At 46.0% G+C, this 24,966-nt stretch overlaps 1 non-coding gene across 1 annotated transcript; it reads left to right on the top strand.

Moving 5' to 3' along the window:
- Nucleotides 1-5,565: 5,565 nt before the first annotated feature.
- LOC131873762 (5S ribosomal RNA) lies at nt 5,566-5,684 on the top strand. Its single transcript, XR_009371661.1, has one exon. It is a non-coding gene; the product is annotated as a 5S ribosomal RNA (ribosomal RNA).
- Nucleotides 5,685-24,966: the final 19,282 nt, after the last annotated feature.

Genomic DNA, 24,966 nt, shown 5'->3' with positions numbered 1-24,966 from the left:
CTCGCAAGAGCCTAGGTACTCCACTTCCCTAGTCCTCGGGTCATCGATAACTCCCCGGGAGTCATCCCCAACATTGGCTCAGTTACTCCGCTTCACTGAGATAGGGACCATGAGAATGCATCCACCAGTAAACCTCACCATCCAATGATAAGGCGGGGTTACTCTACTTCACCCCTAATGTCCATGTAGGACCTCTATCTCCCTGAGACTAGAGGGCAGGGTTACTCTTCTTCACCCCTAGGAGGAGGTGTCTACCACAGACCACCTTGGTGCACTCCTGGCACTCGGCTATTCTTTCAACCGACCCCCATATATAAGTTTTTCGTCCAATTCTCACACAACTGTAGCTTGGCATTAACCCTCTATCAATCACCACAACTTCCACCTGTTGAGAATAACAAGGTACTTACAACCCTAGAAGCCTACTGATCTCCCTGAGACAGCAGCCCCTTACATAAGTTATTTGTCTGATTCTCACACATCCGAAGAATGGTCATCAAATCGGACAACAGCCCAAACTTCTGACTTCCGTCCCAAAAAGCCCAAGAGCTATCTAAAACGTTCATGGCCAGAACTCGATCACGGCTATACCAGTCCGCCAAGCAACCCAAAAGCTAGACTGGAGCTCTAGTCGAATCACCTCTGTGGCCACTGCAAGGATGTGTTGGAGCGACTACCATTGCCGAACCATTCCACAGCTCGAGTCCATACCGAGGCCGCATAGAGATTCCCGATGAGCTCCTGCATAGCAATCAGGAGACTTGTCGTGTCCATCACAATCGATAAATCCTGGTGCAAGATTTTTGCATCTGAGCGCTCCAACCAGTCGAGCACCAGCATCAATCGACATAAACGGGCACGGGGGGAGGATGCTCAAGAAAAATACCTCCCCTATATAAGTTATTTGTCCGATTCTCAAGCAGCCAAAGTCTGGTCATCGAATCGGGTCAAAGACCACAACTTCTGACTTTACCCACAATGCAAGTCATCGAATAGAACATCGGCCCCCGAGTCGGACTCCATGCGTATGTCAGGTCATCGGACCCAAATTCCGCCTTCCTGCGCATGGCGGGCCATCAACATCAACTCGGTCATCGGACCCAAATTCCGCCTTTCTGCGCATGGCACGCATTCAACTCGGTCATCGGACCCAAATTCTGCCTTCCTGCGCATGGCAGGTCATCGGACACAAATTCCGACCTTGCGAGTATGCCTACATATTGAATCGGTCATCGGACCCAACTTCCGACTTCATCCATACCGTAGGGTCTTTGAGGTTGGCGCGGTGCGCTCAACCCGGGGAGTCGACCCAACGAAGCATACACCTCCCCTATATAAGCTATTTGTCCGATTCCCACACCTGTGTAGCTTGCACCTCCGATCAGGACATCGACCCCAACTTCCGAACTCGACTAAAAAGACCGCACCAGCGCCTTGGTGTGCACCTTGCAACGCACAGTGCCAACATTCGCCTTCCTGCACATGGCAGGTCATCGAACCCAAATTGCGACCTCATGAGCATACCTACTAATCGAATCGGTCATCGAACCCAACTTCCGACTTCATCCATACCGTAGGGTCTTTGAGGTTGGCACGGTGCGCTCAACCTGGAAAGTCGACCCATCGAAGCATACACCTCCCCTATATAAGCTATTTGTCTGATTCCCACACTTGTGTAGTTTGCACCTCTGCTCAGGACATCGACCCCAACTTCCAAACTCGCCTACAAAGACCGAACCAGCACCTTGGTGCGCACCAAAGTGCGCACCAAAAGTGCGCACTTTTGTGCACTCCAAACGTGTGCACTTTTGGAGGGCACTTTTGTGCGCACTTTTGGAGGGCACTTTTGTGCGCTCCAAAGGTGCGCACTTTTGGAGGGAACTTTTTGGAGGGCACTTTTGGAGGGCACTTTTGTGCGCTCCAAAGGTGCGCACTTTTGGAGGGCAATTTTTGGAGGGCACTTTTGTGCGCTCCAAAGGTGCGCACTTTTGGAGGGCACTTTTCGTGCGCTCCAAAGGTGAGCACCTTCGACCACACCTTGTAGCACACCAAACTCTGACTTTCGACTTCATCCGCAATGCAGGGTCTTTGAGGTTGGCGCAATGTGCACAACCAGGGGAGTCGACCCATCAAACCCAACACCTCCCCTATATAAGCTATTTGTCTGATTCTCATACATGCGTAGCCTGCAGGAGCAATTAGGACATCGACCCCAACTTTCGGCTTCTAAACGAAAACAAGGTCTTTGAGGTTGGTGTAATGCGAACAACTAGGGGAGTCAACCCATCAAACCCAACACCTCCCTTATATAAGCTATTTGTCTGATTCTCATACATGTGTAGTCTACAGGAGAAATTAGGACATCGACCCCAACTTTTGACTTCTTAACGAAAACAAGGTCTTTTAGGTTGACGTAATGCGCACAACTAGGGGAGTCAACCCATCAAACCCAACACCTCCCCTATATAAGCTATTTGTCCGATTCTCATACATGTGTAGCCTGCAGGAGCCATTAGGACATTGACCCCAACTTTTGACTTCTTAACGAAAACAAGGTCTTTGAGGTTGGCGTAATGCGCACAACCAAGGGAGTTGACCCATCAAACCCAACACCTCCCCTATATAAGCTATTTGTCTGATTCTCATACATGTGTAGCCTACAACAACGATTAGGACATCGACCCCAACTTCTGAATTTGTCTGCGTTGACCGCACCAAAGGTGCACGCCTTGGTGCTCACCAAAATCCGACTTCCGACTTCTTCTGCAATGCGGGGTCTTTGAGGTTGGCGCAGTGCGCACAACCAGGGGAGTCAACCCACCGAACGCAACACCTCCCCTATATAAGCTATTTGTCTGATTCTCATACATGCGTAGTCTGCAGCAATGATTAGGACATCCACCCCAACTTTCGACTTCTTAAACAAGATAGGGTCTTTGAAGTTGGTGCAGTGCACACAACAAGGGGAGTCGACCTATCAAACGCAACACCTCCCCTATATAAAGCTATTTGTCCGATTCTCATACATGTAGTCTGCAGCAGCGATTAGGACATCGACCCCAACTTACGAATTCGTTTGCATTGACCGCACCAAAGGTGCGCGCCTTGGTGTGCACCTTGGAGTGCACTTTGGTGCTCACCTCGGTGCACACCTCGGTGTGCACCTTGGAGCACACCAAAGGTGTACACTTTGGAGCGCACCACATAGGGTCTTTGAGAGGTTGGCGCAGTGCGCACACCAAGGTGGGTGTTGAGGTGCGTGCCGAGGTGGGTGGGTGCTAGGGTGCGCTCCATGGTGGGTGCCAGGGTGGGTGCGTGCTAAGGTGGATTCCAAAGAGGGTCATAGGGTGGGTGCCAAGGTGGGTTGGTGATATAGTGGGTTCAAAGGTGGGTACTAGGGTGGGTTCCAAGGTGGATCACAAGTTGGGTGCCAGGATGCGTGGGTGTTGGGTTGTGTGCCAAGGTGGGCTCCTGCGTGGGTGGGTGCTAGGGTGGGTGCTAAGGTGGGTTTCAAGGTGGACGCGAGGGCGGGTGCCAAGGTGGGTAACAAGTTGGGTGTTAGGATGGGTGAGTGCTAGAGTGGGTGCCAAGGTGGGTGGGTGCTAAGGTGGATGCCAAGGTGGTTCACAGGGTGGGTGGGTTCTAGGGTGAGTTCCAAGGTGGGTCACAGGTTCAGTGCTAGGGTGGGTGTCAAGGCGAGTGTCGAGGTGCTTGGGTGCTAGGGTGTGGATGCCAATGTGGGTCATAGGGTGGGTACTAGGGTGGGCTGCAATGTGGGTGCCAAGGTGGGTAACATGCTCGGTGGGTTCTAAATTGGGTGCCAGGGTGGGTGTGCACCCACCTTGCCCGAGGTGGGTGCCAAGGTGCCAGTGTGGGTGGGTGCTAAGGTGGATGCCAAGGTGGGTGAGAAGGTGGGTGATAGGTTGAGTAGTAGGATGGGTGGGTGCCAAGATGGGTCACAAGGTGGGTGCAAGGGTGGGTAGGTGCTAGGGTGGGTGTCAGGGTGGGTGGGTGCTAGGTTGGGTTCCAAGGTGGGTGCGAGGGTGAGTGTCGAGGTGGGTCATAGGTTAGGTGCTACGATGGGTGAGTGCTAGGGTGCAAAGGTGCCAGGGTGGGTGCTAGGATGGGTCGATGCTAGGGTGAGTGGCAAGGTGGGTGCCGAGGTGGGTGCCAAGTTGGGTTCCAAGGTGGGTGCCAAGTGGGCGACTACTATGGTGGATGCCAAGGTGGGTCACGGGGTGGGTGCCAAGTTGCTAGGTTAGGTTCCAAGGTGGGTGCCAACGTGGGTGCTAGGGTGCATGGGTCATAGGGTGTGTCACAACGCGGGTGCCAGGATGGGTGCGCACCCACACTGGCCAAGACGGGTGCGAGGTTGGGTTCCAAGGCCGGTCACAGGCTGGGTGCTAGCATGGGTGGGTGCCAAGGTGGGCACCAGGGTGGGTGTGCACCCACCCTGGCCAAGGTGGGTCACGGGGTGGGTGGCAAGTAGCCAAGTTGCGTGCCAAGGTGGGTGTCGGGGTGGGTGCCAAGGATCCAAGGTGGGTGCCAAGGAACCAAGGTGGGTGTCTGGGTGGGTCCCGAGGTGGGAGCCAGGGTGGGTCCCAAGGTGAGTGCAAAGGTCGGTGCCAAGGTCAAGGTGAGTGCCAATGTGGGTTCCAAGGTGCCAGGGTCAGGGTGAGTGCCAATGTGGGTTCAAAGGTGCTATGTTGGGTGCGAGGTTGGGTGCCAGGGTGGGTGGGTGCCAAGGTGTTCTAGGTGGAAGCCCGGGTGGGTCGGCATCCCATGGGTGTCGAGTTGGGTGCCTGATGGGTGCTTCTTGTCAAGTTTTAGTCGTCGGGACTCATTTCGAGCCTTAGAGGTCGTTTCTTGTCCGGTTGCCCTGTCTTCGACCTGGAAACACAATTTTGGTCCTCGGGTCCCATTTTTTTTGGTCTCGCATCCCACTTTTGGCCTATGGCCTTTTCGGGGTCGATTCTCGTTTTGGGCATCAGAGCATGTTTCTTCTCCTAAAACCCAATATTTGTTTATTAAGTCTCGGAACATATTTTTGTTCTCGTGGACCCATCATGGGTCTTGGAACGCATTTGTGGTCCTTGGGTCCCATTTTGCATCCCGAAACTTGTTTTTGGTGCTTGATCCCTATTTTGGGTGCCCACCTTGCACCAAGTGCGCACCCGGGGCAAACCGAGCGCCTTGGTGCACCGGGGCAAGATCGAGCGTGCACCCGAGGCGCCCCGAACATGCACCAAGGTGCACTCGGCCCACATGTGAGCGCAGGTCGTTGCGCCCGAGGTGGTGTGTGGGCACCGCGTTGCAGACGGGACACTGCACGCACTTGGGCGGGTCGGGTGCGCACACAACGCCCCGTCCAGGTGCACGCACGTAGGCCGACCCGGGTGCACACCCGACGCCCTAGCAAGGTGCGCGCACCCGGGCAGGGCTCACACTTGGCGAACGGGGTGCACTTGGCGAGGGAGGGTGTGCACCTCGACGGGGGTGGGTGGCCGGGGTGGATTCGCACGTGGGTCGCAGTTTGCTAAGTACACACTGCGACAAGCTCAAAACGGGTGCGATCATACCAGCGTTAGTGCACCGGATCCCATCAGAACTCCGCAGTTATGCGCGCTTGGGTCGGAGTAGTACTGGGATGGTTGACCTCCCGGGAAGTCCCGGTGTTGCACCCTTTTTTAGTTTTTTGCCGGGCGTCGCAATGCTATTTGAATTAACCTTTTGCCCGTTTGCGTTCTCGTCGGGGCCGGGCCGGGCCGGGGTGCAGTGCCTGCACTACCGCGCGTGCGGGGGCGACACTGAGTGCGCACCCGAGGCGCCTCGAGCACATAGGCCACGGTGCAACTTGGGCGTTGTGCGCGCACCTCGGTGCGCCCGAAGTGCTGCGCGCGCACCTAGGTGAATACGGTGTGCACCTCGGCCAGTGCGCGCTCGGTCGAGTCGCGCACGTTGGCCAAGGTGCATGGTGATGTTTCTTACTCTAAGGTTCCGCACCAGACACCCGGGACAGGTGAGCGAAGCTGGGCGGGGCTGGGTGCGCGCCCGGGGCAGGTGCACGCAGCTGGAGAGAGCTTTGGAGCGCACCAGAGGTGCGCACCTTGGAGCACACTTCGGAGCGCACCAATGATGCGCTCCATTCAAAAGTTTCTTGAACAGGCAAAAAAAGTTGAGATTATAGAATTTCCCACTTGAGAGATTGTAAAAAAAAAATTTTAAAATGAAGGAAACGTGGGTGCCAAGGTGTGCGCGCCCGGGTGCGCAGCCCAGCCAAGGTGTGCGCACCAAGGCGCCCACCCTGGCGAAGGTGCACGCAAGGTGCGTACCCGAGGCAAACCGGACAATTAACCCAACTTTCGACTTCGCGCGCACCTGCGCACCTTGGAGCGCACTTCGGAGCGCTCCTTGGTGCGCACCAATCTTGGGCACCTCGGAGTGCACCATGGCGCCCACCAAGGTGCGCACCCGGGGCAAACCGAGCTCCGACTTCGTGCGCACCTTGGAGCACACGAAAGGTGCGCACCATGGCGCCCACCAAGGTGCGCAGCCCAGCCAAGCTGTGCGCATCAAGGTGTGCACCCTGGCGAAGGTGCGCACCCGGGGCAAACCGAGCTCCGACTTCTTGCGCACCTCGGAGCGCACAAAAGGTGCGCAACCCAGCCAAGGTGTGCGCACCCCGGGCAAATCGAGCTCCGAATCGTGCGCACCAGAGGTGCACGCCATCGTGCGCATCTTGGAGCACACTTCGGAGCCCTCCTTGGTGCGCACCGATGTTGCGCACCTCGGAGCGCACCCGAGGAAAACAATGCAATTAACCCAACTTTCGACTTTGTGCGCACCTCGGAGCACACCGAGGTGCGCACCTTTGATGCGCTGCCTTCACCAATTTCCAAAAAAGGCAAAAAAACATTGAGAAGGTGTGCGCACCGAGGTGCCCACCCTGGCGAAGGTGCACGCGAGGTGCGCACCCGGGGCAAACCGAGCTCCGACTTCGTGCACGCCATGCTGTGCACCTTGGAGCACACTTCGGAGCGCTCAATGGTGCCCAACCCAGCCAAGGTGCCCACCGCAGCGAAGGTGCACGCGAGCTGCGCACCCGGGGCAAACCGGGCTCCGACTTCGTGCACGCCGCACCTTGGAGCACACTTCGGAGCGCTCCTTGGTGCGCACCATGGTGCCCACCAGGGCACGCAACCCAACCGAGGTGCCCACCCCTGCGAAGGTGCACGCGAGGTGCGTACCCGGGGCAAACCGGACTCCGACTTCGTGCACGCCATGGTGCCCACCGCGGCGAAGGTGCACGCGAGGTGCGCACCCAGGGCAAAACGGGCTCCGACTTCGTGCACGCTGTGTTATCACTATTTTTAAAATTGGGTTCTTGTTTCCCCATAATTGGCTATGGTACCTTGAAAATTTTCTGAATTTGGTCTAATCCCAAGTGCTTTAGCTTTGTTCTAAACCTTAGGGGTTTAAGGGTTTTAATTTTTTAGACTCTTTCCTTGCTAAGCCCTCTGGTTTCTATTTTGCCGTTACTTTATTTCACTTAAGTCATGGGTCGTGGGATCGTAGGAAGTGTCCCCCCTTGTTATTTACCTAGGCGGTTATGTTGATTATTTGAAAAAATTTTGCCTTGTATTACTTCATTCTAAAGTGTCGGGCCCAGTAAACGCTGATCAACTTGAGAAAGGATCTGACGGTCAGCGCTATTTCGCAAGGGTTAAGTGCTCACCCTTTAAGGCCGCAAAATAGCGAGAATGAATATCAGCCGTCCATGTGTCATGACGGAGTAAGTGAAAGGCATAGCTGTCAGAGATAGCTGGAGCCCCGTGGCTTTCTTCTGGCGTATTAAAAGGTAGCACGTGGCACAAGTCACCACAGTCAGCGGGCCCACCATTCCTCAGGACCAAGGGTTCAAAAGTGGGCCCCAAAGATGAGTCGGCTCACAGGTGGAGATGACCTGGCAAGGACAGCTCTTACAATTTATTGCGACCTCGTGGCTCCTTCCAGCGAATAAAAAATTGACAAGTCAGCTCCGACAGTGATAAGGCACCAGGTGTCCATGACGTGTCCATGGGCCCACCATCTCTGAGAGCCTTTTTAAAAGGTTAAATACCGATCGACTGTAGAGATGATCCGACGGTCAGCGCTATTTCGCAAGGGTGAGGTGCTCACTTCTTAAGGCCGCAAAATAGTGAGAATGAATATCAGCCGTCCACGTGTCATGATGTTGACATAAGCGACAGACCTGTTGAGACGAAAGTGGGACCCCCCATGGTTCTTCTTTTGGCTAGTGACGGAGCGACAAATCAGCATAGCAGGTGACTAGGTGCCAGATGTTAGTGACGACTCAGCGGGCCCACCATTCCTGAGGACCTTTTCGAAGGATTAAAAGGTGATCAACTCGAAGGATGATCCGACGGTCCGCGCTATTTCGCAAGGGTGAGGTGCTCACTTCTTAAGGCCGTGAAATAGCGAGAATGAATATCAGCCGTCCACGTGTCATGATGATGACATGGCCCAAAAGGGGAAAATATGGGCCCGCCACAGTATAAAGGGAGATATTTGGCCGGTATCAAAATAGAATGCGAAGGGATTTTCTAAGCCAATGGTCGGATGCCGCGTGGTATTATGTAGCAAATAGAAAGACGGGACCCAGACTAAAGACAAAGCCGTCAAAAATGAAATTAACAGTGAGACACTTGCAGGAAGGCTGCGACCCGTTGGAGCCAAAATATGAATTCTCGTATGAATTCGATTTTGAAGGGACGGCCGAAGCATGCGGAATCAATGTTATAGTTAAGGCCCAGAGTACAAGCATTTGATTTCCTAACAACCAAGTGTAGATGTCTTTTAAAAGATTTTGCAAAAGAATAACGCAGAGTTATCTTTTTCAAATACAGAGGAGGTGAATCAGTTGCAGATTGAATTCCTTCAAGCAAGCATCAGGTTCTTTCTTATTTTGCAGCTATTTTTGTGTGGTGTAATAAGTGAAATTATTCTCGTGTTACAGGATTGTTTAAGAAGTGATATTCATCTTGTTGCATTTTCAAATGGCTCCTAAAAGGGAATTTTCTGGCAAGGTTAATTATTTAGAAAGAAGTGTATGTGATGACTTTTTAGAGCAGTTGACGCTGTCAACTAACCAGGCATCTAAGGCCAAAGAGTTAGTACCCAGGGTTCCCCGTCTGAAGATTGGAGAAGGATTGTATGACAAAGGTAATTGGTTGAGAGACTCACAGGTTGGAATGTCTGGGTTGGGGCTGTTTAGAGTCGGATTTGGAATGAGAAATTCTCCTGCTCCTCAAAACAGTGTTTGGGAACTAGATGTTGGGAAATTAGTAGTCCCAGGAGTATTCATGGATACAGACTTGTTAACCCAAATGGCATTAAACTATGATTCAATCACAAGGTGCATCCGGGATGTAAATGGGAAAACCCTCATGGAAATCAATGCAGAAGAATTGAGAACAGCGTTTGGGCTCAGTGAGTTTACAAGCTTCTTGGAACCCATAAACTTCACACAATTAGCCCAGGTGTACAGTGCATAGAGGAGTCATCTTCGGAATGGGCCTCTTAAAGAACTTTTTCTGAAAATAGGAGGGTTAGCAGTTGTAGGGCCTAACACACAAGAGCCTTTCTCATTGAGTATGTTCACCTTGAGGGCGAAAGGGATGTATTGGGCGCTTTGCCAAGTTCTAGGAGAGGATGCTGAATCAAATATGCCAAACCATTACTTGTTAATGATTGTTCAAATTTTGAATCCCTCTCTTGCTATTACATTTGATTATGCTTCTTATATTGCCGATGCTATCCATGGAGGGTTGATAGGAATAAAAAATGGAAAGGTGGATAGGCCATTCGGATGGTACTCACTCTTGATGCACCTTTTTCTCTTCAAAGGTGGTGATTATTTCGCCAATGGAATGGACCTGGTAAAAGAAAAGGAAGGAGAAAAGATGCCAGTACAACTATGGAGTACTGTGTTGTCATGGGACAGAGAGGATGCTAGCTTTCTAAAATTCGATAAATATTTTGCATCCAAAATAAGGACTCTCCTTTGCTCTGACAACCCAAGAGTCCCCAAGGTTCTTCTGGAATTCTTAAGGCCAAAAGAATTCTCAGAGAATATCAAGATAGTTCATAACTGGGGTGATATGTACTTATATCCAGTCTCCACAGTTTTCAGAGTTTTTGGTTTCAGAGGTACCCCATTTTTGTTACCCTACCAGGTCCCCCTCAAAGTGGGAATAGCTGAGATTCTTAGACAAATTGGTGGCCTACAAGAGGCAGAGCTAACAGGCAGAGGTAAAGGAACAATTTTCCCTGCAGCTACAATAGCCCACCAATTTGTAATCACCAAGGGAGGCTGGAATTGTTTTGAGGATTTCCTCAAACCCTACCATTTGTCCACTGCAGTGTCTAGATGTGCTGATCCTGAGGACTTTTACAATGGTGTGTTCCGGAAGAAAGTAGCATGTAGAGGTAAGCCTCATCAATTCCACTTTCCTGAAGACCTCATCAGGAATGAATTTGATTTAGATGAACAGGAGTTGAGGAAGGAAAAATGGGTGGCTTACAAGAAAGCCCTGGATTTTGTGCATCAATTTGATGCTAGCTATGACCCATTGTCTAGCTTCTTCCCATTGGAAGAGAAGATAAAATTTTGATTATTTGCTTTGAGGATGTGATGCAAACAATAAAGGAGAAGAGGGAAGTTGTAATTAAGAATAACCCTGAAAAAGCAAGAATGATTTTAGGAAAATCAGCTTCCACTAAAGCAATCCCTCCTGGTGATTACACCCTGCATAAGAAAGCAGGTTACAGTGTGTTGGTGTCTACAACAGGGGAACCCTCTTCGTCCAAAGGAAAGAGGAAGATACAAGAAGTCATTGACATCCAGTACAGCCCAAAGAAGCAGAGGGTGGGGAAGGAAGTGCAATCAGATACACCCCTGTATTCCCCATCCCAATCCCCTCTCCACATAGGGGATGAGCAAGCAGCAACTGAATACCTCTCTCAGTTGGGCAGCTTGGGGGAGATCGCATACACCTATGATGAAGTGGAAGAAGGGATGCCAGAAGAGCCCACTGAAGCATAGATGGACATCACTTCAACTGAACTCAAAGGCCAGGAGTGGGATCCTAAGATAGAGAAGGCCACTAGTGCCTTTCTAGCTGATGATAGCTTTGTCACATCTGATGCATTCATGCAATTTATCTGGAAGAAGCATATAGATAAATATAATGCTAGATGTGAAGCAAGAAAGGCAGAACAGCCTAATAAAGATCCAGCCTCAGTGGAGGAAGCAATAAAATAGGAGATGATGGAAGAATTCAAAACCATCACTCCTGAACAGGGAAGGGATCTAGTAGCACAAGCTGGAGTGCTCATTCTACCAGAATAGAATATTGTTGATGCTCTGGTACTAGATGTAGTAAGAAAAGAGACTAAACCCATGGAAGGGGTTACTTTCAGTAAGGACAATGCTGCACTAGTCATGTGGTCCCTTAAAAGAAATGAGGATAAGAAAGGTAAAGATATCTCAGGGACAAGTCACATGGGTGGACTGATGATTAAAAGAGTAGAAAGTACAGGGGTAGTAGAGGCTGGTAGCACTGTGTTAGAGACAGCCAAATTCAGTGTTGCAGTGGCTGAGAAGGAAGCCAAAGAAAAAGAGGCCCTTCAGCTTAAATTGGAAACAGTTTTGAAGGCTTATGATAGTGCTAAGGAGGAGATAAGAGGCAAAGATAGCATTATTGCCAAATTGCAGAGCCAGCTGGTAGGACAATGCCAACAAGGTGAGTCTTCAACATTAATGATCACCTCTTCTCCTGCAAGACCTCCACCTGCTAGCCCCATCATTGAGCTCCCACCATCTCCTGCGCCTTCCAGCTCTCAAATGATTGAGATAACTCCCCAAGAATTGGAGAATCTAAAGCAGACTCAGGCCTATTATGCGGGGAAGTATGAGGAGAAGATAAAAGCCACAATCTCCAGTTTTGCAGACACTATAAATGCTTCACTGCTTCACAATAGTGTAGGAAAGGTCATGGAGATATGGAATGAATTAAGAAGAGATAAGGCCATTTTGACACCCATTTTTGATAGATGGAGGCCTAGGGAGCAAGACTTAGAGTTCATGTGTGTTTCCTGTGATGAAGCAAGAGCTAACCCCATTATCAAATCCACTGCTGATATCACTAAGAGTTTATTGCAATTGGCAACAGAGGTGGATAATGTGGAAAGAAGGGTTAAATTGCTTAAGAAGGAATACACTGATCAAGTTTGTGAGTTGCTCCCAGGGATTTTTGCCAATCCAGATCAGCTGAAAGATAAGCAGATATGGCTCAATGAGATAAATGCCAAATTGTCAGCAAGGGTCAAGGGAATCATTGATCTGGATGATACCTCATTCTTTGTTATAACCATACAGGAAATAGAAAGAATTAAATCACACTATAGTTTTCTTAACTCAGAAGTCAACAAACTGAGGAATTCTTGGAAAAGGTTAACTAAAGTTAAAAATGATGTGATTAGTTTTGTATGGCCGACAGAGGAGACATATAGTGAGTGGGGAGTTAAATATTCCACTCGTGATCCGGAGCAGTTGGAGAGCGTCCCTGAAGAGCCAGAAGAGGTTGCAACTGAACAACCCGTTGAACAAACTGCTGGGGAAGCTGAAAAGAGCGCATAACTACTTTACGCAAAATTTGTAAACTCTTCAATTTTTGAAATAATTGTAACAAACTTTCCTCGAGAAGTCCGAAGCTTTGTGCATCCATATTATTATAAATGGATACTAGGACTAGAGGAAGGGGGGATCACAAAATTTTGTAAGAAAACGCTGCAGAAAAATTATCTGAGCTTTTCAAAGTTAATGGAGAAACAGAACCTTTTTGTAAAATCTTTCGAATGAATATCAATATGCAGGCCATCAGTTTTGAGTAGAACTTTGTGTTGTCTTCAAAGTTATTTCACAAATTTATTTGCTGTTTTCATTCTGAAATAATCTAGGATTTTTCTGTTTGAATGGAATTGCAAAGCAATCTCAGTATAAGTGTTTCTAGCTTTTCTCTTTAGGAGGGAAATTAAATATGCAAGACCACTTATACCGGTAAATTCTTTGGGAGGAACTTTGAATTTTGAGGACCATAGTTTATTGTGAAATGATAAAATTCTTGTATGTGTTAGGCACATGTAAGGATTAATAGAAACCGAGCAGATGGGAAGCATATAGATATATTGTTTTAGGAAGTTTTATTTGAAGTTAGGTGACTCTATGACCTTGGATAAGGCACTGGTATTAATGGAGGTTGTTTATTGCATACTTTGTTGATCAAAATGGTGAAGTCAAGTATCGTATTCATGCTTTGTTTTCAGTTACTTTCAAGGTGAATAAATCCACTGGTTTCTGGACTGGTTTGCTGTGGGTTTGTTGCTTAAGAGTGTAAAGTTAATTTCACAAAGGGTATACCCACCTGGGCTCAAAGAAAAGCCTGAAGTGTAGAAGGTCAAACCAAACCTTGTCATATGTTGTCTCTAAAATTTCTTTATCCTTGATGTCTTCTCGGCACCCATTTTAGATTGTATTATTTTAAGGGCATTGAAGGGGAATCAGATTTTGAGAACAACAAAAGTGGCGACTCTGCTAGGGAGAGTTATAATAAAGATAAAGATATAAATCTGCGCTGAGACTTGTGGAGAGTATTGTTGTGTTGTGAGTAAAATTGCTTGTTTTTGTTTTTTCCCATAGTTTTGTGGGTGGCGACTCTGTTACTATTGAACCAGTCCTTGTGAGAATACGAATTTTCTAAAAGAAAGACAAGCAAGATGCAAGGAAATAAGAACACAAGATCATTCATGAAGAAACATCCTCGTGAAACCTTGCAAGAAGGTCTGCCAGAGCAGTCACGAAGAGGCCAGAAGAGATCTGTGATGCATGAGCCATCAAATGATGCATGGGTGCAAAAGGGCAACAATACTGGTAAGATGCCTAATCGACCTGTTTATGCCAAGTCAAATTCATCTTCTAGAGATTCAGAGCATGATATTTTAGGTTTCCATTCAGGATTGTTTGGAAATATTGATGATGCACCTATTTTAAGTCGAGACCTATCTCATGTTAGTGTTTCTGTAAAAGATAGAACCAGTTCAAATGCAATTAGGCACTCTGTTCCTAGGACAGTAGATGGGAATATTAGTCTGATTGACATAGATCAAATTAATGCATCAGACTCTGAAGAAAATTATCCTGATGAGGATAAAATGTCTCAAGAGATTGAAGAGTTAAACAAAAGAGTTCATCATTTAATATCCCTGAGAGCCCAAAAGGAGGCAAATAAGGAAAAGGAAGTTAAAGCCAAAATAATGGAGAGAGATAGGCTTCTTAGGCAGATAGCTGATCTTGAAGTGCTTGCTAGGGAAAAGGAAAAGGGTGATGAAGAGGGCCCAGTGATTAGGGAGATCTTAATCCCTAAGATTAGACCAGTTTCTAAGTCAGTAGCCCAGCCACATAAGGAAGCATCTAATGACTCCCAGCTTCCTAAAGTCAATTTAGACAAAGGGAAAAAGATATGGGTAGATGATGAAGTAGAGTCTAAAACTGCAGAAGGGATTTCTCATAGGATCCTAGCACATGAGAGAGAGATGGAAAGGATGAGAAAGGAAAAGGAAGACCTCCCAATGGAATTGGAAAAGGCTGAGTTAGAAGCAGCAAATCAGGAAGTTAAAAGAAAGATAAACTACTTAAAAGCTCCCCCTATTACATTCCCATCGGAAGATCTTAGCAAGCCTAATCCCCAACATATCTCTTTTCCTCAGGTCAATACTCAACCTGCAGTACATGCTAACATTGCCTCAACAAGCCAGATACCTTCAAATAAACAGTACACCCAAACATCTCAATCCCTAATCCCAAAAGCTAAAATGATCATGGGGAATAGTAGTACTGTTTCCCCTTTCCAAAGAAGGCCAATTAATTTAGAACAATATAGGCAATTGTTTTTTGATGGGATCCCAGGGTATCCAAATCATGTGCCCACTGAGCTAAGAGATAAGCTCCATAAGTTTGCTGGGAACAATGCAGTCAGTGCTGAAGAACATTTGAAATCTTTTGGGGATCTGATAAATGATTATGAGATAGCAGATGAAGATGTCATTATGAAACTGTTTGTTCAATCCCTGGTTGATGATGCAAGAGATTGGTACAGAGGTCTTCCAGTAGCTAGCATAGGTTCATGGGAAGAGTTCAAAAATTGCTTTCAAGAACAGTACGGTGATAAGACTAATGTGAGTTTCATGCTGAATGAGTTCAATAATATTAGAAAATCTGAAAATGAAATAGTCACTGATTTCAATGCTAGGTTCCAAAAAGCTATGCATAGGTTGTATCAGGTAATGAGGCTAGATGACAATATGTGCCTTAATACATATTACAATGCATTTGATTCCAAAATGGCTTATATCCTGAGAGATAAAAATCCTCATAACCTGAGGGATGCCTTTAGAATTGCCATAAATGTAGAAAGTAATAGAAAGGCATCTGGAAAATTAGGAAGAAGGATAGATGGAAGATTATGGCATGAAACCAAACAGCAACCTAACAAAGTTGCTAAAGAGGAGGATAAAATAGAAAAACTAGTTACTGCTATGAAAGATTTGACTGCTAAGGTCAACAAAAATGATAAGCCTCACTATAACTGGCAGGATAGACCTCCTAGGTTACATGATATGCCATACAATACAAATTGGAAGGATGGTAAGCCCCAAGTTGAGAAGCCTAAAATTGCCCAAAGCCAAGATACACCAGATCCTTTGAAAGGGAAAACTGTTAATAATATAGAAAATACTCCTTGGTGTATTGCTTGTGATGGACCACATTCTCCCCATCAGTGTGCAGTGGCTCAAGCTTTGGAAGAATCCATGAGACCAGAAGCAGAGCTTGACATTAATATGTTTGAAACTATCATAGAAAGTGATGAGGAATCTATACAAAGTGAGTACAGTGATGTGCTAGATAATGAAAGGTTAGTGCAAGGACAATTAGCCTTAGGTTGGCATCCCACACTGAATGTGGTAACAATTGAAGATGAAGAAGTTCATCTTAGGAGGCCCAGTGAAGAAGAAGTTAAAAATCTCACTAAGGCTGCAATTGCCAAAGCAAAACATAACTACAACCTGAGAAGCACCAAGAGAGATACTGATCAAGGTGACCCAGGTTCCATGTTTGTAAAAGAAGTCACTAAGAAAGGGGCATCAAGCAGTATTACTGCTACTTTTAAGGCTAGTCAAGAAAAAGAGGAACAAGTTAAAGATTTACTAAGAACCACAGATGCCAAAAATGCTGGTGATGTGCAAAAGGCAGAGATAATAAAAAAGGCCAGTCAATTTAAAACAGAAAAGGTTAAGGTAAATACTGAGAAATGTAATAATTCTACATTTGATATGGCCCAAGCTCTAACTCAAATGAAAGTCACTGTTCCATTAATAGAATTACTAAAGATTAAAGAACATAAGGATGCAGCTTTGTCTTTATTCTCTGGTATATCTAATAGTGACTCGGTATTACCCACTGGCTCAGATAAAGTTGGAAAGGATCAAGAGCTCCAAACCCCAGAGGTATATGTTGGAACTACTATCACTCAGGAGCCTTCTCAGGTGGATCCCTTTTATGTTACTTTGCTAGTCAATAACTGGTTAATTAAAAACTGCATGATAGATTCAGGAGCAGCTGCTAATGTAATGCCCTATGGTGTCATGAAAGAAGTAGGATTGTTAGTAACTACTGTGTATGGGAAATGTTATGCCATGGATAACAGAGAAGTGCCTGTGATAGGTACAATGAAAGATGTAGAAGTCAAAATAGCTGCATTTCCTGAGGCTACTTATAAAATGGATGTTATTGTCACTGATACTAAACCCCATTATGGCATGTTGCTTTCTAGGCAGTGGGCAGCAACAGTGGGGGGAAATGTTCAACTGGACTTGTCTTATGCTACTATTCCTATTGGTGGCAATCAGGTCAAACTATACAGGGAGCCACGAGCTCCTAAGGTAATTGAAAATGTGGACCCTAGTATGCTTAATTGTATGATTGATGTGGATTTAGATAACTTCAGAATTCACCCAGTATCACCTCAGTTGAAGAACACTGACCCAATTGTAGTCGAGTTACAAGCACAGCAGTATGGGTTGTGGCAGATGTATTTTGATGGAGCTTGCTCCAAAGAAGGATCTGGAGCAAGGGTTCTTTTTGTATCCCCATTAGGTATAACTTTTAAATATTCATTCTTGTTGGCGTTCTAGTGCACAAATAATACTGCAGAGTATGAAACCCTGTTATTAGGACTTGAGGTTGCAAAAAGGCATGGAATCCGATTGTTGAAAGTGATGGGTGATTCAGAGCTGGTTGTCTCTCAGGTAAGATCTAAATATGCATCTAAGAATGATAAATTGAAGCAATATAAGCATGCTGTTTGGGATATTATTGAATATTTTGATGCCTTTTCTATCAATTGGATAGAGCGAGCAAAAAATATTATGGCAGATTTCCTAGCTAATTTTGCTTTAAAAAATGATGATGCAACACTAACTGGTATCTCCACTGTGGAAATAAAAGCTAGGCCCGCTATCCCTAATAATGTATATAATTGGCAAGTTTTTGCTGACGATGAAGATATTCTTAGGTTTATCCAATGTGTTGATGATTATGATGGACAAAAAATTGATTGCAATGCATTGGTGGAAGTGGTGGATGACAGAGAGACAGTGTTTGGAAATGATATTGTCCAGTTGGAAACTAACGAGATACCTAAAGGGTTGGTGGAGTTAGAAAGTATGTTTAGTTATAATGACAATCATTTACACCAGCAATCTACCACCAAGTTAGAAGAATTGGAGGAGGTCAACCTGGGGACAGAATCATCCCCCAAGTTGGTATATATTGGAAAGAAGTTACCCCCTCATGTTAGGACTAATCTTATCAATTTATTGAAAAGGTATAAGCATGTCTTTGCTTGGTCTTATGAAGACCTAAAGGCATATAGACAAGATCTTTTTCAGCATGAAGTTCCTTTACTTCCAAATGCTAAGCCGTTCAGATAGAAACAGAGACCTATCAACCCCTTATTAGAAACAAAAATGCAACAAGAGTTGACAAAATTGAGAGAAGGGGGAATTATTAAACCAATAAGGCATTCTTCATGGGTCTCTAATTTGGTCCCAGTAAGGAAGAAGAATGGAGACATCAGATTGTGTGTGGATTTTAGGAATCTGAATGTTGCTTCCCTAAAAGATAATTATTCATCTCCAAACATGGAAGCAATGCTACAAAGAGTGACAGGTTGTGATCTTTTGTCCATGATGGATGGTTTCTCAGGATACAATCAAGTGCTTGTAAAGGAGTCTGAACAGTTTAAAACAACTTTTACTACTCCATGGGGAACCTATGTATATGTGAGAATGCCATTTGGATTAAAAAATGCAGGGGCTACATTTCAGAGAGCTATGAATGTGGCTTTTAAGGAATTCATAAATATCATTATGGTGGTTTACCAAGATGATTTAACTTGTTTCTCAAAGAGAGCTGATGATCATTGTGGACATCTAGAGAAGGTGTTCGATAAAGCCTTGGAATTTGGTGTATCACTGAATCCCAAGAAATGTCATTTTGGGGTCACTGAAGGAAAGTTATTGGGACACATAGTTTCCAAGGAAGGGGTAAGGATAGACCCTGAAAGAATTGAAGCAATTAACAGGGTCTCTGAACCTAAAAATGTGAAAGGTATTCAATCCTTTTTAGGCAAAGTGAATTTTGTCAGGAGATTCATTGCAAATTTTGCTGAGATAGTGAAGCCTATTGTCAAGTTGCTCAAGAAGGATGCAAAGTTTCATTGGGATCAAGAAGCCTCAAAAGCTTTTAATGAGATTAAGAAGGCAATCCAGGAAGCACCAGTGTTGAAATCCCCGGATTATGGTAAGCCTTTTTCTCTGTTTTCTTTTGCTTCATATCACACGGTGGCTGCAGTATTACTACAAAAGGACAATGAAGGATATGAACATCCCATAGCTTTCTATAGTAAATCTTTGCAAGCGGTAGAATTGAAATACGAAGCCATGGAGAAACAAGCTTATGCCTTGGTTAAAGCTGTTAAAGCCTTTAGGCCATATCTGGTGAATGCAAACATCATTGCATATGTTCCACATGCTGCAGTTAAAGATATTTTGTCTCAGTCTGAGGTTACTGGGAAGAGATGTAGGTGGATCAATAGAATTTAAGAGTTCAATTTGGAAATAAAGATCACTAAATTGGTGAAGGGGTTAGGTTTGGCTAAGCTCATGACTGAGTCAAATCTCATGAATGTAGAAGTGTATAATGTTGAGGTTAAAGATACTTTGGTTACTAGTATTGACAGACAACCATGGTACACAGAGATAATCCAAGTATTGAAAGGTAATATGCTGTCAGAGGAAATGACACAAAATCAGAAGAGAACTTTAAAGTTCAAGTCTCAAAATTATGTGCTCATTCAGGGTGATCTTTTCTGGAGAAAAAGAGATGGGGAGTTACTAATGTGTTTGGATGAATTTCAAGCTAAACAATTATTAGTTGAAATGCATGATGGAGTATGTGGAGGTCACTATTCTGCTAAGACTACTGCTGGTAAGATAATACGGGCTGGGTATTATTGGCCTACCTTGTTTAAAGATACCCATGCATATGTTCGAAGATGTGATTCATGTCAGAGATTTTCTTCTAAGCTCAAGTATGAAGGAGCCTTACCCCTGAACCCAGTCTCTGTAGAAGCTCCTTTTGTCCAATGGGGCATTGATTTTATTGGAGAAATTGTTGAGAAGTCAGGAAGGGGCCATGGATGGATTATAGTGGCTACAGATTATTTTACCAAATGGATAGAAGCTATTCCCACAAGAAGAGCTACTAGTAAAATTGTCATTGATTTCCTGATGGATAATATTGTGACTAGATTTGGAACACTTGCAAAATTGGTAATGGATAATGCTATGTGTTTTAGATCAGAAGAATTTGTAGGTTTTTGTAATAGTCATGGTATACTCATGTCATACTCATCGCCTTATCACCCTCAGGGGAATGGACAAGCAGAATCTAGCAACAAAAGCTTGTTAAATATCATCAAGAAGATCCTGGAAGAAAACAAGAGGTCTTGGGATCAAAAGTTGAAGTTAGCTCTGTGGGCAGATAGGATAACAGTTAAAAAATCCATTGGAATGTCACCTTTTGAGTTGGTTTATGGTACCCAAGCCAGATTACCGGTAAATAACCTTCTTCCAGTGTATAAGTTTTTGCAGGAAGAGAACATGGAAATATCTGAACCGATGGAGAACAGAATGATCCAAATTGTAGAAGTGGAGGAGCTTAGAACTTTTGCCCATAAGAAAAATCAGAAGCTCCAGTTACAGTCAAAATATCTTTTTGATAAAAGGACATCATTAAGGAAGTTTCAAATTGATGACATGGTTCTTCAATGGAATGCAAAAGGGCAGGATAAAGGAAAACATAAAAAATTTGAATCATTATGGATTGGCCTTTTTCTAGTTTGTGACTTGAATGGTAAGGATTCATATTTTTTGAAAAATATGAATAATGAGATGCAGGAATTTCCAGTGCATGGACAATTCCTGAAGCATTATTTCTCTTAATGTCCATGCACGGTAGGTCCTTTGTTTGTATGTATTTTGTTTTCTTTCCTGTTTTCTGGTTTTGGTTTGTGTTTTGGTCTGTTTCTCCAGAATTTCTGAGTTTTCTTGTGTTGATCTCGCAATCAACCATCCCCAGTCAGAGCCGATGTTATCACTATTTTTAAAATTGGGTTCTTCTTTCCCCATAATTGGCTATGGTACCTTGAAAATTTTCTGAATGAGGTGTAATCCTAAGTGCTTCAGCTTTGTTCTAAACCTTAGGGGTTTAAGGGTTTTAATTTTTTAGACTCTTTCCTTGCTAAGCCCTCTGATTTCTATTTTGCCGTTACTTTATTTCACTTAAGTCATGGGTTGTGGGATCATAGGAAGTGTCCCCCCTTGTTATTTACCTAGGCGGTTATGTTGATTATTTGAAAAAATTTCACCTTGTATTACTTCATTCTAAAGTGTCGGGCCCAGTAAACGCCGATCAACTTGAGAAAGGATCCGACGGTCAGCGCTATTTCGCAAGGGTTAAGTGCTCACCCTTTAAGGCCGCGAAATAGCGAGAATGAATATCAGCCGTCCATGTGTCATGACGGAGTAAGTGAAAGGCATAGCTGTCAGAGATAGCTGGAGCCCCGTGGCTTTCTTCTGGCGTATTAAAAGGTAGCACGTGGCACAAGTCACCACAGTCAGCGGGCCCACCATTCCTCAGGACCAAGGGTTCAAAAGTGGGCCCCAAAGATGAGTCGGCTCATAGGTGGAGATGACCTGGCAAGGACAACTCTTACAATTTATTGCGACCCCGTGGCTCCTTCCAGCGAATAAAAAATTGACAAGTCAGCTCCGACAGTGATAAGGTGCCAGGTGTCCATGACGTGTCCGTGGGCCCACCATCTCTGAGAGCCTTTTTAAAAGGTTAAATACCGATCGACTGTAGAGATGATCCGACGGTCAGCGCTATTTCGCAAGGGTGAGGTGCTCACTTCTTAAGGCCGCGAAATAGCCAGAATGAATATCAGCCGTCCACGTGTCATGATGATGACATAAGCGACAGACCTGTTGAGATGAAAGTGGGACCCCCCATGGTTCTTCTTTTGGCCAGTGATGGAGCGACAAATTAGCATAGCAGGTGACTAGGTGCCAGATGTTAGTGACGACTCAGCGGGCCCACCATTCCTGAGGACCTTTTCGAAGGATTAAAAGGTGATCAACTCGAAGGATGATCCGACGGTCCGCGCTATTTCGCAAGGGTGAGGTGCTCACTTCTTAAGGCCGTGAAATAGCGAGAATGAATATCAGCCGTCCACGTGTCATGATGATGACATGGCCCAAAAGGGGAAAATATGGGCCCGCCACAGTATAAAGGGAGATATTTGGCCGGTATCAAAATAGAATGCGAAGGGATTTTCTAAGCCAATGGTCGGATGCCACGTGGTATTATGTAGCAAATAGAAAGACGGGACCCAGACTAAAGACAAAGCCGTCAAAAATGAAATTAACAGTGAGACACTTGCAGGAAGGCTGCGACGCGTTGGAGCCAAAATATGAATTCTCGTATGAATTCGATTTTGAAGGGACGGCCGAAGCATGCGAAATCAATGTTATAGTTAAGGCCCAGAGTACAAGCATTTGATTTCCTAACAACCAAGTGTAGATGTCTTTTAAAAGATTTTGCAGAAGAATAACACAGAGTTATCTTTTTCAAATACAGAGGAGGTGAATCAGTTGCAGAGCGAATTCCTTCAAGCAAGCATCAGGTTCTTTCTTATTTTGCAGCTATTTTTGTGTGGTGTAATAAGTGAAATTATTCTCGTGTTACAGGATTGTTTAAGAAGTGATATTCATCTTGTTGCATTTTCAAATGGCTCCTAAAAGGGAATTTTCTGGCAAGGTTAATTATTTAGAAAGAAGTGTATGTGATGACTTTTTAGAGCAGTTGACGCTGTCAACTAACCAGGCATCTAAGGCCAAAGAGTTAGTACCCAGGGTTCCCCGTCTAAAGATTGGAGAAGGATTGTATGACAAAGGTAATTGGTTGAGAGACTCACAGGTTGGAATGTCCGGGTTTGGGCTATTTAGAGTCGGATTTGGAATGAGAAATTCTCCTGCTCCTCAAAATAGTGTTTGGGAACTAGATGTTGGGAAATTAGTAGTCCCAGGAGTATTCATGGATACAAACTTGGTAACCCAAATGGCATTAAACTATGATTCAATCACAAGGTGCATCCGGGATGTAAATGGGAAAACCCTCGTGGAAATCAATGCAGAAGAATTGAGAACAGCGTTTGGGCTCAGTGAGTTTACAAGCTTCTTGGAACCCATAAACTTCACACAATTAGCCCAGGTGTACAGTGCACAGAGGAGTCATCTTTGGAATGGGCCTCTTAAAGAACTTTTTCTGAAAATAGGAGGGTTAGCAGTTGTAGGGCCTAACACACAAGAGCCTTTCTCATTGAGTATGTTCACCTTGAGGGCGAAAGGGATGTATTGGGCGCTTTGCCAAGTTCTAGGAGAGGATGCTGAATCAAATATGCCAAACCATTACTTGTTAATGATTGTTCAAATTTTGAATCCCTCTCTTGCTATTACATTTGATTATGCTTCTTATATTGCCGATGCTATCCATGGAGGGTTGATAGGAATAAAAAATGGAAAGGTGGATAGGCCATTCGGATGGTACTCACTCTTGATGCACCTTTTTCTCTTCAAAGGTGGTGATTATTTTGCCAGTGGAATGGACCTAGTAAAAGAAAAGGAAGGAGAAAAGATGCCAGTACAACTATGGAGTACTGTGTTGTCATGGGACAGAGAGGATGCTAGCTTTCTAAAATTCGATAAATATTTTGCATCCAAAATAAGGACTCTCCTTTGCTCTGACAACCCAAGAGTCCCCAAGGTTCTTCTGGAATTCTTAAGGCCAAAAGAATTCGCAGAGAATATCAAGATAGTTCATAACTGGGGTGATATGTACTTATATCCAGTCTTTGGAGCCCCCGGATGAGAAACCCCTCTTTGGAGCCCCGCCCAGCACTTGGACAAAAAAAATGCGGCCCCCAGATGAAAAACCCCTCTTCGGAGCCCCGTCCAGCACTTGGACGAAAAAAATGCGGCCCCCGGATGGGAAACCCCTCTTCGGAGCCCTACCCAGCACTTGGACGAAAAAAATGCGGCCCAAGGGTTGCCTAGCTTGGCCCTTGGATGAGAAACCCCTCTTCGGAGCCCCGCCCAGCACTTGGACGAAAAAAATGCGGCCTAAGGGTTTTGCCCAGCTCGGCCCCCGGATGAGAAACCCCTCTTCGGAGCCCCGCCCAGTACTTGGACAAAAAAAATGCGGCCCAAGGGTTGCCCAGCTTGGCCCCTGGATGAGAAACCCCTCTTCGGAGCCCCGCCCAGCACTTGGACGAAAAAAATGCGGCCCAAGGGTTTTGCCCAACTCGGCCCCTGGATGAGAAACCCCTCTTCGGAGCCCCGCCCAGCACTTGGACGAAAAAAATGCGGCCCCCGGATGAGAAACCCCTCTTCGGAGCCCCGTCCAGCACTTGGACGAAAAAAATGCGGCCCAAGGGTTGCCCAGCTTGGCCCCCGGATGAGAAACCCCTCTTCGGAGCCCCGCCCAGCACTTGGACAAAAAAATACGGCCCCCAGATGAGAAACCCCTCTTCGGAGCCCCGTCCAGCACTTGGACGAAAAAAATGCAGCCCAAGGGTTTCCCATCTTGGCCCCCGGATGAGAAACCCCTCTTCGGAGCCTCGCCCAGCACTTGGATGAAAAAAATGCGGCCCAAGGGTTGCCCCATCTTGGCACCCGGATGAGAAACCCCTCTTCAGAGCCCCGCCCAACACTTGGACGAAAAAAATGCGGCCCCCAGATGAGAAACCCCTCTTCGGAGCCCCGTCCAGCACTTGGACGAAAAAAATGCTGCCCCCGGATGGGAAACCCCTCTTCGGAGCCCTGCCCAACACTTGGACAAAAAAAATGTGGCGCAAGGGTTGCCCAGCTTGGCCCCCGGATGAGAAACCCCTCTTCGGAGCCCCTCCCAGCACTTGGACGAAAAAAATGCGGCCCAAGGGTTGCCCCATCTTGGCACCCGGATGAGAAACCCCTCTTTAGAGCTTAGAAAACCCCACTCAGCCCTTTGACAGGAAGGTGGACCCAGGGTCGCATCATATTTTCATCCACAGTTGGCATCCGGGGAAGAAAAGAGTGCGCCACAAACCGCGCTCAGCCCTTGGGCAAAGGAAAGGGTCGCACCGCCGGCAACCCCGCTTGGCACTTGGCATTGGCAGAGGAACCCCGCCT

The sequence above is a fragment of the Cryptomeria japonica genome, chromosome 2 (genome assembly GCF_030272615.1).
Source record: "Cryptomeria japonica chromosome 2, Sugi_1.0, whole genome shotgun sequence".
In the NCBI taxonomy this organism is placed as follows: domain Eukaryota; kingdom Viridiplantae; phylum Streptophyta; class Pinopsida; order Cupressales; family Cupressaceae; genus Cryptomeria; species Cryptomeria japonica.
The sequence above is the reverse complement of the archived record's forward strand: the minus strand, read 5'-3'. Positions and strand labels throughout refer to the sequence as shown.